Below are 17,687 nucleotides of genomic sequence, written 5' to 3' on the forward strand. Positions count from 1 at the left end.
GTCAAAGGCTTTACTAAAGTCTAGGTAGACAACATCCACAGCCTTTCCCTCATCCACTAGGCGGGTCACCTTGTCATAGAAGGAGATCAGGTTGGTCAAGCAGAACCTGCCTTTCGTAAACCCATGCTGACTGGGCCTGATCCCCTGGTTGTCCTGTATGCGCCGCGTGATGGCGCTCAAGATGATCTGCTCCTTAACCTTCCCTGGCACCGAGGTCAGGCTGACAGGCCTGTAGTTCCCCGGATCCTCCTTCCGGCCCTTCTTGTAGATGGGCGTCACATTTGCTAACTTCCAGTCAACTGGGACCTCCCCGGTTAACCAGGACTGCTGATAAATGATGGAAAGTGGCTTGGTGAGCACTCCTGCCGGCTCCCTCAGTACCCTTGGGTGAATCCCATCCGGCCCCATAGACTTGTGTGTGTCTAAGTGGTGTAGCAGGTCGCTAACCATTTCCCCTTGGATTATGGGGGCTTCATTCTGCTCCCTGTCCCTATCTTCCAGCTCAGGGGGCTGATTACCTGAAGAAAACTGGTCTTACTATTAAAGACTAAGGCAAAGTAGGCATTAAGTACCTCAGCCTTTTCCTCACCCTTTGTCACTATGTTTCCCCCTGCATCCAATAAAGGAATGGAGATTCTCCTTAGCCCTCCTTTTGCTGCTAATGTATTTATAGAAACATTTTTTATGTCTTTTATTGTCTTTAATACAATAATATAAAATAAATGAAACACAGACAATAACATGAGTGGTGAACAGACTCAAGAATCAACCCTCTTGTTTGGTGTCATTTGCATGTTACCTTGAGGTAAAGAAATAGACCTTCACACATGCTAGACCCTTGGGTAGCCTGAGACACCAAAGAATTTGGAGAAAAGTGAACAGCTTCCTATCACACCAGTCCAAAGACTCTTTGAATTCTTGTCTGTGTGACCTTCATTACAATTTAGAGGTGGCATGACATGAAATCTTGATACTTTTCAGGGATTTCAAACCGTGATTAATCTTGCAATGTACTAATGATGGTGGTTTCTAGTTTCTACTAATTAATTCCTAAATTAAAATTGCAGTTGTCACTAAACCAAGAAGGACAGCATATTCTTTTGATGACAAGAGTTCAAAATGTCCCTGACAAATTGGAAAATGGACTTAAAAATAGGATGAAATTAAAAAGAAGCCAGAATTGAATTAAAATAAGCCGAAGGCATGATATATAAGTGGGATTAATCATCCCCATTGATACAGGACGGGGAGCAACTTTCTTCAATGGTTTTGAAGAAAAAAATCTGGTCTAGTATGGTCATAAACTGGCCTTTGGTCAACCATGTCATATCATTACAAAAATGGGAAATGTCATCCTAGGAAGTATAGTCAAGAGTAAAACCTGCAAGATATGTGAAATAAGTCCTTCCAGTGTACCCTTCATTGATAAAGCTTCAGCGCAAATACATTATTCACTTTTGAGTGCTGCCATCTAAGGAATAGACCAATAGGATCTGCTTAGTTTAAATAAGTGAGGATGAAAAAGGATATTGACTCCTTGCTATGAGGTGGGAAGCAGGAGAATTAAAGGAATTCAACCCTCAAAACTGGGCTTTTATAACTGTGAAGAGTAAAAAAATCCCTCTCTTAAAATCCTTATCAGAAACTCCAATAGGAAAAAGGGAAGAATAATGCAATAAAATAAATTAATAAATGAATGTGTACAAATTATAAAGATAGAAAGGAATTCAAAGTAAGGAATTCTGGAAGTTGTAATCGCTATTTTAGAAATCACTAAATGATGGCCAGTACATAAGAGATGAAAACTTTGCTAACTTCCCTGATATTCAAAAACTAAAGCTTCTGAGAAGACCTAATAATTTCTGCTGGCCTCTGTATGAGTATGATCTCAGCCCCCAAGGAACGCTGTTTCAGAGGGAAGCTCTTCCTGCTTACCATGCCACTAACATAAAACTGTTCTAGTTTATGTATGATAAGTGGGTATAATTATGTTGTTATTTGCAATTAAGCTCATTTTACAAACTGTGCTTCTGGAAAGTTCCAGCTCATCTCTTGCTTTTGAGGTTTTTTTTCCTGCTCTTCTCTTTCTGATAAGCTTTACTTATGCTAAATAATGCTGAGGAAAGGCTTAGGTGATCTATAACTCTTACTGCTTATGGTTTTCTAAGTAATTTTCTATATTTCTAAACCTACCTTCAGTTTAAATTAACTTCATTTAGGACCTAAGAGGATAGATACTGTAAGTCTGGTCTACAAAATGGCATAATAATGTTCTCTAAATACTTAAAAGATAGCTGTAAAGAGATGTGGCTGGCTGCCAGATGTCCACCAAGCCGCTCTCTCACTCTCCCTTCTCAATGGGACGGGCAAGAAAACAAGATGAAAAAGCTCGTGGGTTGAGATAAAGACAGGGAGATGGCTTAGCAATTACCATCATGGGCAAAACAGACTCGACTTGAGGAAGATTAATGTAATTTTAATTTATTGCCAGTTAAAAATAGATTAAGGTAGTAAGAAACAAACACAAAACTAAAAACACCTCCCCCCACTCCCTCCCATTTCTTTTTCCCAGGCTCAACTTCACTCTTTTGTTCCCAGCTCTTCTACCTCCTCCCAAAGTGGTGCAGAGGGATGGGAAATTGGGGTTGCGGTCAGTTCATAACCCTTCATCTCTGCTGTTCCTTTCTCCTCACACTGTTCCCCTGCTCCAGCATAGGGTCTCTCCCAGGGGTACAGTCCTGCTGAGTAGGAGCAGTAAGAACTGCTCCACTGTGGGTCCGTCATGGGCCACAGGTCCTGCCAGAAAACCTGCTCCTGCACTGGCTCCTCTCCACGGGCTGCAGCTCCTGCCAGGAGCCTGCTCCTATGTGGGGTCTCCATGGGCTGCAGCGTGGGTATCTGCTCCACTGTGGTCCTGCATGGGCTGCAGGGAGACAACCTGCATCACCAAGTTGTCTTTTCCACAGGCTGCAGCGGAATCTGTGCTCCGGAGCCTGGAGCACCTCCTCCCCCTCCTTCTTCACTGACCTGTGTGTCTGAGGGGCTGTTTCTCTCACATTTTCTCATTCCTCCCTCTCACAGCTGCTGTGCAGCATTTTTCACCCTCTCTTAAATATGTTATCGCAGAGGCACCACCAGCATTGCTGATGGGCTCAGCTTTGGCCAGCAGCAGGTCCATTAGAGCCAGCTGGAACTGGCTGTGTCCCACGTGGGGGCAGCTCCTGATGTCTTCTCACAGAGGCCAGACCTCCTGCTACCACGACCTTGTCACATAAAGCCAGTACAGGAGGATAGTATAGTCTCCATAATGGTGTTGGGCAGGATGAAGGATATGTGTTTAAACTGCAGGAAGGGAGATACGTGTTAGCCATTCTTGCAGTGAGGCTAGTGAAGCAGCAGGATTTCATGGGAAGGCTATGAAATTTTGATTACGGGATGTGTTTAAAAACAGATTGAAAAATCTTCTGTCAAAAGTGATCGTATTGCAGAGTAAGGGTAGAGGAGAGGGCCTCTTGAGACCCCTTCCAATTCTGTGATCTCATCAGGTTGAAAGAATTGGTTAATCGGTGTCACATAAGGTAACTTTGCTCTGGGGACAAAGCCATGATCTGGGACTTTAGTTGACTGATTTATTATATTTTCTTATTTAGTATTTTGTGATAATTTCTTAGATTTTTTTTTTTTTGCCTCTTCTTTCTTACCTTAAATTAAGTTTTTGTGGTTGTGTCGTGTCTTACCTGTAAGCTCGTATCTGTTTGTCTGTCTGGAAGTTTAATAGTGCTGTCCATGTCCATTACCATTCTAATCTAGCACTTACTGCATGTAATCGATAGCAATAGTAGTCCCTAGCAGACTTCATAAAGTGTTTAGCTTTCTTTTGCTTTCTGGCTAAAAATTTCTGCTTGGGGATTTGCCCTTTAAAATGTAGGATATATTCATTTATGTTTTGTTTGTGCCATCAGCATGGCTCCTGTTAACAAACAGACTGTTTCTGAGAGTGGGTATTTTCTGGTTATTGCATTTTTCCTCAGGTGCAGACATCATACATTCAAATATTCGGTGCTGACTTCTTTCTTTTGGGCTGTCTACGCAGGCTGTTAATGAGCTTGAATATTTCATTAAAGGCTTGTTGACAGCTCCCCAGAGAAGAGTAGTCTTCTATGGATGGAAATATTAAAGTCTGTTCCCAAGATACTCAGCCTGTGAGCTTTGCAAAGCAAGGAAGGCATTTAGCTCTTCATGCCGTGCTGTAATGGTAGAGGAGGGAGCATGCTGCTGCTGCCCACATCCTGGTGTGCCTCTACGGAATCCCATCTCCAAGGTGGGACAAACCAGATACCACCAGACACTACCCCCTTCCCTGCCCTTTCCTCTCTGGGTCTACAGGGAAAAAGTATCCTGAGCATGGGGTTTGGGAGGGTTCCCAACCTGCACAAGAAGAGAACCAGGACCGCTGAACATGACGTGGGAAACACTGACCTGGCAGCCTACACACAGCCTGCATGAACTGTGGTTAGTTCATTAGGACTCACAGGCACTGTGGTTATATGCATGAACTCAGTAATACAAGGTCCCTTAATAGCTATATTTGTCTATGCATTACATTTACATTAAAAAGAATATCCAAGGCAATTAATTTTATTGCAGTGCTGAATTAGAGACACTAAATTCCTCAAGGCCAGGAAATTTAGATAAACTAGAAACTTTTCTGAAACACATTTGATTTTACCTCTCATTTCCTGCCCTTTTCATAAACACTCATAAAGGTTTCCCAATACACTATCATGCAATCAACATGATGATTTACTTTAGAAAACATCCTGGGCTTTAGAAAGTGGGTATTACCATGCTGAAGTTGCGCAGTGTAAAACCACAGCTGGCCTTATTGGGGTAGAAGGTTAATTTGGAACAGCTGTAATAAACTAATGACCCCCCTCAAGCCACGAGGAGAAGGTAGTGCGCCGTATATCTGTGTTTGTGTTAATGTTAGGGAATGAAACCATGTTACTGGGATAGGAAGGAAGGAAGGAAGGAAGGAAGGAAGGAAGGAAGGAAGGAAGGAAGGAAGGAAGGAAGGAAGGAAGGAAGGAAGGAAGGAAGGAAGGAATTCTTTGCAAAAACTGTCATGGCTCACTGGTTTTAGGCAGATTGAGAAAAATCTTTGACTTCTCAATTTTAATACTGATTTGCAAACTTTTGGTGTTTGAAAAGCTAAAGGCATCTGTCACTTGCTTTTTGTTTTAGAGGAAGCAGAATGTGACAGAATTTGGTCACTAAAGAATGAGGTACTCCTATTCATTAGGCACTCCTGCTATTCCTGATCCCAAATGCAGCTTACTGAGCTCAGCACATGCAGAAATACAAGAAAATCAGCATAAAACCCACAGAATTACCTTCAGCATGCTGGCAGTATCCAGCATTACTTTTTAGAAATGGTAGCTGAAGAGGCTGTCTGACAAAGATGTGAGCATTTGTAACAATCGGAGAAAGTGAGGTGGAGACAGCTGCCTTAAATCCTGTTACTAACATCCTGCTATGGTATGCTGAGCAGCCTCTGCAATTGAATTAAAACCATCGGAGGACGTGCAACAGTTCAGTTTACATGTTGCTAGGCTATTATGCAAACCCTTCATTGGAAACACCCAGAGCAAACACCAGCAACAACGAGGGCAAGAACGGTGCACACTGTTGCGAGACTAAGCTCTTGACAGCGCAGAAAACACCACTGTCTCTGCAAGTCTTATGGAAAAATAAATGTAATTGGAACCACATACCAGCTACACAATGATTATTTAGACATGCCAGGTCTGACAGAAATAAACACACTACTTTGTACACTGTTTTTTGAAGGTGTAGTAATTCCACTTAGGATTCAGTAATGAAGTTGCAGTAAACACCGTTTTAAATTGCAGCTTGTAAAATGTACAAGATATATTGTTATCTGACACAGCATAAAAATATTTAATTTGGATACATCAATGCCTTCTAATACCCAGAATTACAGTATTAGGAGATTGTGACTGTAGTCACTTAATGAGCACTTTGAGGAAAGGCAGCAAGTGAAACAGGCTCTGACATACAGTGTACACCTACACATCTGCTCTGCCACATGACATTTCTAAATGGGCTTCCCTACAACAGTATTTGACAAGTGATGAAAGCTGGGTTGTTAAATCTGACAGTCTCTCAAGTCTGTGTCTCCAGGATACTTTTTGTTAAAAGGCGCTCAGCTTCGGGTCTTCCTGAACAGAACTCCTACTTTAATAATTGTACTAGCGCATTAAACAAGTCCACTTGTTTATCATGCCCTATTTTCTAGAAGGAATCAAGGATTTAAAGACATCTGTTTGAGGCACCTGAAAAAGGACCTGAATTCTTGGAAGGTGGATGCACAAGATCATTTATCACCTTCCCAAGAAGCACATAAAGTGAGTAATATAAAATATAAATGTGTAGCATATCATACTAATGTTATATTCTATATAATATACAATATATATTATATACATAATTATAAGCCTTATATGCTCCCATATAATAAAATATAATTATGTAATTATATTTTATAGCAATATATGTACTGATATGTACTTTAAAATACAAAATCTCTTATTAACCTTAGCCTTTTGCTCCAAAATGTGACCAGTTCTTACATTTTTAAAACTCTGAATTTCATTGTAATTTGAATTTGCCAGTATAGCTGATTTTGGGTATGTGTTTCAAAACTGTCATTAAGTGCGTGAGAATATGATGTGCATTTAATATCCATTGAATGAATGACTGCCTCCTCTTACCTTTCCAAATTCCAATATCCCAGTTGCTTTAAAAAAAAAAAATTATGATATTCTGTCCCCTCAAAATGCTCTAAGAACAATAATGTCCCAATATCCCCCTGAAATAGGTGTGTATGTTCGTCTTCAGTAGTAGTTGGTCCAGCCCTTTAAAGAATGCCTGAAATCCCCTGCCCTGAGGCACTGGTGTCTTGCTCTGAGGACTTCAGATCCGACGGACTCAGCAGAGCTGAAGGGCTGTCCCATAAAACATAGCAGCAGTCCTTAGCATGAGGACAGAAATCATGGCCTGCAAGGCCATGTTCCTACTATCTGACCGTGGTCAGGGACCCTCTTGTGCTCTCTCCATCTCTCTGCATCGAGTTCTTTTTACGTAGATAATTTTCAGGAAGTGGAGTGGAGAATAACTAACTAAAATAATCTAGTTGAATATTTAGGAAACTCTAATGAAGATGGAAGATACAGGCTTGATATAACACTATCTGATATTATCCTATGTCCAAAATTTAGACCCTCAAAACCCTGCTCAGTTTCCACATAATATTTCAGTGTCTACCTTTGGTGTAAGCAAGTTTCCTAAATATCTCGGTCTGGACAGGTGAAGAGACACCTTCATTTTGACAGAGTATGCCTGTCTGTCCAGTTGCTGTACAGACTCATAAGCTAGACATTTCTGTGGCTGTCTGATTCAGGGACAGGGCTCAATCTCTTAATTGTTTCAGGCCATACCTACCAGATAAAATACTATATAAAACAGCAGCAATGTCTTCTTGTCCCTGAAAGCCACCCAAAGTACTCATCCTGCCTCTGCTGCCGAAGTAAGCACCTATTATGCATCTCCTTGGAGAGTTTTCTGATCATCATAAATGGTTTATTCTGGACTGGACTATTCCTTCTGCTTCTCATTGAGTCCCTGCATATTCACTGGCCTCGAGAGACCAAGTGAAGAAGAGTAAACCCAGTGTTCAGTAGTTATAGCACCAACTAGGAGGATAGAGACCTAGTTTCTGTTTTCTACATCAGTAAATAGATAAATTTAAATATTTGAGCATTCAGCATCGCAGCCCCTAAAATCTCACAATAAATACCTGCCAGACTGTGGGACAAGTGTGCAAACATTGCACCAAATAACAGAGTTGATCTATACTTTTTCTTTTTCAGAAGTAATCTGCAAACACATTTTGGTATCTGTGAAAATGTTTCTCATGTTCAAAGTAAATTACATGGGCAGTGTGAGTGAGCAGGCTCCAAGTGTCGAAGTCTTGGATGTAAATAAATATACTTAAATATCTGAAATCCAAACAAGTGCATTGCAAAATGGCTTGTAATAACAGGACAGGCTCACCCGTGATTTCCAATCCAAAACACCTTGAAACTTCAAGGTGGCTGACAATCTGGGTCTGAAAGTATCTTACATCCTGGTCCATCTCTGCCTGAAAGGGAAATGTGAAATGCTTTGTCCTTACCTTTAGGTATGTACTTTTAGCAGTGCTATGACAAAGCCGTGCAGTTAGGCTGTTGCTTAGTGCCATGTTCATGTCTGTGCAGCTGAGACCCAAGAAAGTGGGAGCTATGGTGCCTTTTTGTAATCAGTTTTTAGGTGGTAGTAGATGTCTCTTCTGAATGGGTTATTTGACATTTTTTTTATTTTTTTAAATAATGCTCCATATATATCCTCATACTCTTGAATAAATCATTTATGTTTGAAATGACACAAAACCTCTTTGCTGCTGTCCCTGAGACCAGAAGCAGGACTGGACTTGATTTACTGGAGAGCAAGACAGAGTTTTTGTGGTTCATGAATTAGCATCACCAAACAAGCATAAAGCATCAAGAGCACTCAGCATGGAGAATTTACTGTAGCTCTACTGTGTTTTATGAGGGAAGACTGTTACAACTGCTCTTCCCCTCTGTCTCAGCTCTTCCTGTAAGGAAGAGATTTGTGGCCTATTGTTCTCTTTATGGCAGCTGTGAGTCTATTAACAGTTTCTGTTTCTTCTGAATGGGTTATTTGACATTTTTTTTATTTTTTTAAATAATGCTCCATATATATCCTCATACTCTTGAATAAATCATTTATGTTTGAAATGACACAAAACCTCTTTGCTGCTGTCCCTGAGACCAGAAGCAGGACTGGACTTGATTTACTGGAGAGCAAGACAGAGTTTTTGTGGTTCATGAATTAGCATCACCAAACAAGCATAAAGCATCAAGAGCACTCAGCATGGAGAATTTACTGTAGCTCTACTGTGTTTTATGAGGGAAGACTGTTACAACTGCTCTTCCCCTCTGTCTCAGCTCTTCCTGTAAGGAAGAGATTTGTGGCCTATTGTTCTTTATGACAGCTGTGGAGTTTATTACAGTTTCTGTTAAATTCAATAAGAGAAACTGCCCAAGACTGAATTCAACAAAAAGCTAATCAAACTGGCTTTCCAGTGATGGGAACTTATTCCTTTAATCTTCAAGGGGAAACTGTGTGTAAGCAAAGAGTGGAAAATAAAACTGGGACCTTCTTTGGGAGGCAAAGCTAAAAGGAGTCCTCTGTGTGCAGGAGACCTAGGGCTTTAGCAAACCATATCTTGGGCTGTATTTGAAGAGTGTACCAACAGGTTGGAGAAAATAGTCCATCCCCTCTATTCTGCACTTATGAGACCACCTCTGGAGTACTGCATCCAGTTTGGAGCTCCCCAGCACAAGGGAGATGTGGACATACTAGAGCAAAGCAAGATCAGCAGAGGGTTTGCAGGATGGTTGGGGACTGGGGCATGGGGTATATGAAAATAGGCTGAGAAACCTGGTGTTGTTCAGCCTGGAGAAGAGAAGGTGAAGGGATCTTAGTGCTGTCTACAACTACTCATAGAAAAACAATGCTTTTCTATTACAAATCTCAACATCTTGCTTTATGGAAGGCTTTTTCAAATGGAGTGAAAAGCCTTTGTCACTACACAAGAGGTTACAGAAAAGATTTTTTTTACCAACTCAAGCCTAACCTTGAGAAATTTTCACCAAAGCAAGTGAGGCTTTCCTTAAGATTAGAACAAAATACTAAACCTTGGAGTAGGACACCTGCCACAGCAAAAAAATTCTGTCCCTCTTGGAGGTATCTTTAAACTCATTCAGTGTCTGATTTGATAGGTGATTTCTTTCATTACATAGTCAATGTATCTGGTTTGATTAGATCATGGTTTATTTGACTTGATAGGTAGTACATATTGGTCCATAAAAGATGGATCAGTTTTGACAGGTGACGTGGCTTGGAGCTCAGTCAAAAACATTGATACTTCTGTGAGATGTTCACTTTGGATAGTGATGTACCATTCAGTACAGCTCACCAAGGGGCTGCATGCTTTAATAAATATAGGGTGTATTTACAGTATGTAACCAAACATACTTTTTCTCAAATACTGAATTAGGGAGCCTCAAAGTATCTTCCTCATTACCTTTGCTTTACGTTTATTGTCAGGAGTAGAGTATATAGCATCTATTAAGAATGAATGCACTGTGTTGCTATTTTTGTTTATTACAAATTTTCTTAATGCTGTTTCTTGCCTATGTCACTGTGCCATATTTGTTATTTGTAAGCTCTTTGGGAGAAACTTTCACTTATTTGATGCTGTGTAGGCTCATATGATCTATCCTCTTTTTCAATATAAACATATTCTTTTTTTATTATTTATAGAACTAAAGCAAAAAAGTTTCAGGCTACCACTTGTAAGGCTGTACTTGGTGTATAATATCCATTCTAGGCGTCATTTTCAAGAGTGATGCAGATTAACCGGAGGATGTACAGAGGAAAATGAAAAGAGGTCAAGAAAAGCTCATGAGGTCTAGAGAGCGTGAGCAGTGTAGAAAGGCTGAAACATTTGGGGTTGTTTAGCTATGGGAAAGAGGAGAAATGAAGGAGAAATGATAGCAGTCTTTACATTTCTGAATGTTTGCTATAAAAAAGAAAGCAATAAAGTGTCCTTCATATCAACTGAGGATAAGAGGAAAGTAATAGGTTTAAACAGCAAAAAGGAAAACTTAAAGTTAGGTATTAGGAAAGGCTTTCTAACAATTAAAGTAGTTAATACTGAAATAGGTTGCCTAGGGAGTCTGCAGATCTCCACCACGTGACCTCATCACTGGATGTTTTTAAGACCCATCTCAGGAAAAGTCTAGATTCTGGTCCAGGGTGGGAAAATTGGCTGGATGGTCTCTTCAGGTCTTATTTAGTCTTATTTTCTGTGTCTCTGTATTAACTCTATATATGTACAGCCACAGATACAACTTTTGTTCCCCACAAAATATGTTTCTAGGACTTCTGGTGCGTTGCAGCTTTTTTGCTGCCACAGCAGACGGGGCTGGCACAAATGCTAGCTAGAAGCTATTGCTCCTTTCTTTGTAAAGGGCAAAAACCTAATTAGTGACAAAGGAATGATTTTAAGGACACAGTTTTTAAGTATTCAGTTTAAATTATATAACTAATAGACTAAGAGGCAGACTAAGCTGATGCAGATTTTCAAAAATATGATAGGAAATCAGACAAAAGCTTGGGGGAGGAATACATCCTACAGGCCAGCATTCTGTTAGGTTTGTTAGGTTTTGTTTTTTCTTTTCTCCACTATAAGCTTCAGTTTGGGTCTGAGCTGTGTAATTCTAAGATAAAGCCTCTGCTTCCCCCAGAAAACAAAAGAACCTGGGACACTCTTGGGATCATCAAAGAACTCTGAAGTGTGAGTGTGGTCAGAAGACACTAGATCACAGTTTCTGGTGTTGACTCCTTGCTCGGTAAACTTCACTTTCTGCGTATACTTCAAATACTACCTGCTTTAACAATGATTAACATTAACAATGGTGACAGTTCTGTGTTATTCCTCTTGCAACAAAAGACCCAGCCTTATTTGTGGATATTTATCTAGACTGGGTTTTCCACTGGACTAACTATCGGTGGATACATACGCTTGACAGTAGCACGTGAACTAGGAAGAGTTTGACTTGATTTCTGGGTTACATGGGCTCATGTTTGCTAGCAGCAAAATTGTACATAGAAATTACTGAGACACAGAAAATTTAGAAACACATTTCTTCACTTTCAGAGTACAGCTCTACAAGAAGCTTTTAATGTATTTGAAACCATAGTGCTGCCATTTTTTTTGTCCTTGACAGATAAGTTCCCTGCATGACGAGAGCATACTTAGCAAGTAGCATGGAGCCAACCCAGACTCACGCCAGATAGTCATTTATGTGCATATGCAGCTTAAAACCTGCTAATGTGTTGTGATGTAACTTTAATTCCATATGTGTTTAAGGGTTCTGAGGAGCTGGCCGCACCACCTTCCTGTAAAAACACAAGGGCTAAGAAGACCAGAGAGCACCAGAGCCCAGCTTTTGTATTGTATGATGTAAATGGTAAGAGGTAATATCATAATGAGCTCTGGGGAGAAGCAGACATCCCTAGTTGCCTACCATGAAAAGGCCTTGAGAAAACACAGAATTTCTCCCATGAGCTCCGGTCTGTAAGTGAAAAACTAATAGTGGAGCGGGTGGAGTAGCAAAGTATATTTTAAGATATTAAACAGTAAGTACTATTATTGCTATAATTACTAAAATAGGCATAGACTACAAAACCAAGAAATTATAGACTAAACCATAATTATGTCTCTGAATGACAATTCTAGGATGTGACCCCCTTGTGTAATATTTTTAGATGCACAAAATATTTGCAGTGAGTCAGTTGGGACACTTCTGCCAAAACCAAAGTCTAATTGCTCATAGCAAATCCAGTATCTTATTAAAGAAAAACACAACAACAACAACAAAGGGAATAAAATAAGTTAATATCTATTATAAAGCAGAAAGCTCTGGCATATGCCACTGGAGAGGGGTTTTGCTGTTGGAGACATTGCTCTTCATCTAATAATGCCCGATGCTGTAGCTCACAGGGGCTTCGTAGGTGCATGAGTGGCATAGCTCTGGCAAGTAGAAGAAGGAAAAGGGAACAATTTTCCTCTTTCAGAACATTTGCTGTCATTTACTGTTCCCAAAAGTATACGTCAGTATATAACCTCAGTATCTATGTTTCTCCTGACATCCTTTTTCTCTCTCTTCAACTGGCATGAATACAGTAGCAATGAATTTGTAGTACAAGGTTTCTTGGGAAGAAAAAACATTACCTCACAAGCTATCTGAAATAAGACAGACCCTTTTCTGCCAGTCTTGCAAAGTCAGCTTATGAGGAAGGTACAGAGCAGGAAGAGTGAACAGTAGCATCTCTTTGTACAGATGAGACAGAGAGAGAACTGACACAGGAACGGACATTGCCTTTACTTGGATTCTGCAGCTAGCAGCAAACAGAAAGGTGCAACTTTGGTCAGTTCTCTTTGGTCAGTGCCTTTAGAAAGATTTGGCTTTTCCAGATTCACCCCTGTCCATTCTGTCCTGTTTAAAGGAGCATTCTTGCTGCTTCACCCTAGGAATGTATTATTTGTTTCACTGGCTGTTCAGCATTTGTAACTTCACATCCAAGAGAATGGAGGAAAGGGAACCCACCAACAAACCAATTTCTTCCATTCATTTTTCACTGTCCTTAGCCCTACCATCAGCTTTGCCACTCAGGGAGCAATATGCTTTGTGATCTAAAATACTGGGGACAGCAAACAAAGTGTAATCCTTGCTGATCATATTAGTAGCTTTCTTTTTCAACAAGAAAGATACTATTTGTTTTGCTTACACCCATTGTGGATTCCGTCATGGGATCCTGCACTTCTCTATAATTTCACTTTAATGCATTCATGGTCTTTTAATTAAATGAATGAAGCTGGGCATGATAAGCATTTGCAAGTGGGAGGGAGGTAAAAATTTATGTCTGTTTTTGTAAGCAGGTTATTTTGTATTTAGACATAATAGCGCTGAAGTGTCTCACTCGTAAAATGCAGTGAAAGGTATTGATGTGTCAGGAATAGTGATTAGTTCTCCCATAAACCGAGGCATTTGTCACAGTTATGTTTGCACATGAGGTAGTCACTTTTCCTGTTTCTTTCTTTTCATTTTTTGGCCCATGGAAGCCTCTGCACTGAGGTGCCAGGTCTTTATTTTCTTTTATGTAGTTATGTCTAAGGTAGGGAGGCTGACTGACGCCTTAATCATGCCAAGTCAGGAAGGGCACAGTATCTGAGAAGAGCTGCTACGCAACCCGTAACAATCACTGCTCCTAAGTCAGACAGATTTTGCCTTCAGGTGGGAAGAACATACCACACCAGCTGACCATTTCTACATCAGCACTGCAGATGTTTTTCAGGTGGGTTAATCAGAGTTGGGCCTTTCTACTACATTTGTCACTCAGAGCTAGATGTATGGATGTTCTCTGTGATGTGGGAACCTCCCTGGCAAGGACTGGACTGTGGCCCCTAAACTTGTCTCAGAGAGCTCCGAAGTTTTCCGTTTTATCAAAGGCATGTGGAGCTGCCTTACATTTTGGAAGGGTGCAAACTATTAGAAGTTGTGGAAAAAATAGATCAGATAATGTGTACAAAAAAACATTATTATGTATTTTGACAGGTTCAAAGTACAAAAAACCTTGAAAACTGTTAGTTTGTGGAATAATCTCTCGAAGGAGTAGGTGTGATACACATAATATGATGCTGGACGTTGCCCTGTAGAGTGGTCAGTGAAATGATCCTGTCTTCTTTAGTCTAATGGTAGGAAAAGCAACTGCATAGGATGCTTCAGTGGCAGTCATGAGACCTGTTTCTGGTGTCACTGTCTATGAAATGTTTTGAGATATGTAGAAGAAAAAAACTATGCAGATGCTGCAGAAATGCAAATAATACATCACAATATTTAAAAGGAAAATTATTTTGAGACAGTTTATAGAAGACATCAGGAATGAATTTGGCCCCCTAGGTGTCTTCTTTTCCCCAGGTTTTAAATTCATGTTTGTATTATACCATCTAAAGATAAAAGAAGTTGATTCTTTGATGTACCGCTTTTGTCTTTCAGTGTTTAGAGAAGTGAAATCTCGTTATTTTTGTGATTGTATTATACCTCTAAAGATAAAAGAAGTTGATTCTTTGATGTACCGCTTTTGTCTTTCAGTGTTTAGAGAAGTGAAATCTCGTTATTTTTGTGATTTATATAATATAATTTATATAATGTGAAAGCCCCAGAACCTGTAAATAATTTACACTCCTTTTGAAATTTCTTTAACAGCTTCACTTCAGCAATATTCAAACAGAGATCAGAAGCAAGATGAATCTTGATTGTAAGGTATCATGCCAGAATGTTTGAAATGTGATATGAACGTTTCAATGGGTCAAAGCAAAGTGCAATATGGTAATGTCCACATTTCATTCATTATGTTACCCCCGTGCATTTAGAAGTTCCCTGTATCTTTTAAAGAGGGAAACTCAATTTCACAAGTGCTGACACATTAAACACGCAGTACATTGCTCGGAAAGATGTCTTCATTAGCTTTGCCTTACTGGTAAGCAAAATTAAATGACTGATGATGACCCAAATTCAGCTCTGTCCTGAATATCATGGACTAGCTCATACTGTATTAGAAAACTACCAGGTCACAGAACAACTGAAATTCAATTTGAGTATTTCATGAGCTCACTCTTGCAGAGAAAGGGAGAAAAAAGGATTGCTCTGTATAAAATGAACAGAGACCTTTTTCCTGTTCCCCTGCCCCAAGCCTTATCAAAAGAAAGCTGTCAGAAGGCAAACAGCAAGTGTGAAGCTCTGTGCTGCCCACTTCTGAGTCCTGACTCCGTGACAGTCATTTGCAGTCCTGTCATGAGTCTGCTTTGGCACTGGCTCCAGGATTTCCCTAAGGAAGGGAGGTGGAGAAGTATGCCTCAAGCAAAAGCAATAGGAAAAAGCATCAAATTAGGCAGGGCTCATTGCCAGCTGATATTTCCCACCCCAAATCCATCAAATCATTTTTTTTCCTACTTCAGGGCCAGAGGCTGAATTCCACCCTACTGCAGGAGAGATTAACGTCTCAGCTAACAGGATAACCATGGCTGCAAGGGGACTTACAGCCTAACCCTTTGAAATGAGGATGAAATTTACATAGACCACCAACCATCCAAGAAAACAATCCTACATCCTCTTTGGGCATCTTGTCAGTGTTGCCTTTCTTTGGCAGTTAGAAAGTTGATCCTAACTGGAACTTACATTTCTTTGTTTCAAATTACACTGATTGCTTTCTTTAATTTTTTATATACTCTTTAATTGTTCTCAGCTTTTATTTTGGTATTCCCTTTTCTGGACTAAACAGCCTCATTCCCTTCAATCTTCCACAAAAATTTTCATCGTTATTGGTCTCCTGTGACCTCCAGAATTGCTACAGCCTTTCTGAATTAAGCCTTCTTGCCACCATCCGTATCCCGCCCAGTTCCCCAATGGCTTCCACACTACCCCTGAATCATCTGCTATACTTGTGTTGTGCTGTCATTTAATGTACTTTCTTTTGCCATGTATCGCATTTTGTTATTTATCCTTTCTGATTTTGTTCCTTCTGTAGTTTTGTTATACTTCTGTGTTCACACTTAATTTGGTAATTTTTTCTTTATTTCAGTTGCTGATGCAATTATGATGACTCTTTACTACAGCTTCTATCTCTTGCTCTCATTAGGGTAGCTTTTTGTTGTGCGTTAGTATAGTGAAATGGGACTCCCTTATCCTCCTGGTTACCTCCCCTGCAGAGCCCTCCTGCCGAGTCCTGGTGAAGTCTGCTTTTCTGATGTTCCTTAGATGAGTCAACATTATTCCTTCAAGCTGGTGATAGGACAGGTCAGTATCTGACAATATGCCCTATCTGCACTCCAGATGTTCACTTTAGCACTTCAACACTTTAAAGCTACACCCCTTAGAAGATTTGGTTACATATCAGGACATGCCAGTTATCACGTCGCAATCTCTGCAGTTCCATTCAACTACAGCTTCCACCCAAATTGTATTTAATTCTATCAGTTCTTCGCCACTTGCCAGACCCAAGTCTAAAACAAATGCTCTGAGAAAGGCTTCTGAAATGGAAAGTTGTATTTAACATGGTCCATAACTTCCTGCAACGTTTTCCCAGTTTATATCTGAATAGTAAAAATCCACTCCCTTCTGCCATTACCACTATTTGCTCTCCTATTAATTACTTCTACTAGTTGTTAAAAAATGCTTCAGTTACCACCTCCTTCTGTAGCTCATTTGTGGCAGACCCCTACCATGGCATAGCTCCTGCTTCTTCTTCTTGCAAGCCAGTACTATCTCAACATTTTTGCCTCTGCCCCTGGGATATTAGCATTTGTTGTTTGCCTCTAAAATATTATAGACAGAATTAAATAGAATCATAGAATCATAGAATCATAGAATCATTAAGGTTGGAAGAGACCTCTAAGATCATCGAGTCCAACTGTCAACCCAACACCACCATGCCCACTAAACCATGTCCCTAAGCGCCTCATCTACTCAAAAAAGACCGACACCCACCTCGCTACAACCTCCTTTCAGGTAGTTGTAGAGAGCGATGAGGTCTCCCCTCAGCCTCCTTTTCTCCAGGCTAAACAACCCCAGTTCCCTCAGCCGCTCCTCAGCAGACTTGTTCTCCAGACCCCTCACCAGCCTTGTTGCCCTTCTAATAATCCCATTCCTTATTATTTTGTACAGCGGGAAAGTAATTTGGACTCAATACTAAGATCAAAGAACTCCTGAGATCTGGGTTCCGCTATGAGCTTACAACTTGGCCTTCGGTCAGTCTTTCAGAGCATGTCTGCATCATGCAGTGGTATGGATGTGGAAGAAGGGGCAGGCGACTCAAGAAGAGTACAGGGATCTCGTTAGGTCGTGCAGAGAAGAAATGAGAAAGGCAAAAGCCCAGCTAGAACGCAATCTGGCCGCTGTCGTTAAAGACAACAA

Source organism: Aptenodytes forsteri, unplaced genomic scaffold (assembly GCF_000699145.1).
Source record: "Aptenodytes forsteri isolate BGI_AS27 unplaced genomic scaffold, ASM69914v1 Scaffold193, whole genome shotgun sequence".
Classification (NCBI taxonomy): Eukaryota; Metazoa; Chordata; class Aves; order Sphenisciformes; family Spheniscidae; genus Aptenodytes; species Aptenodytes forsteri.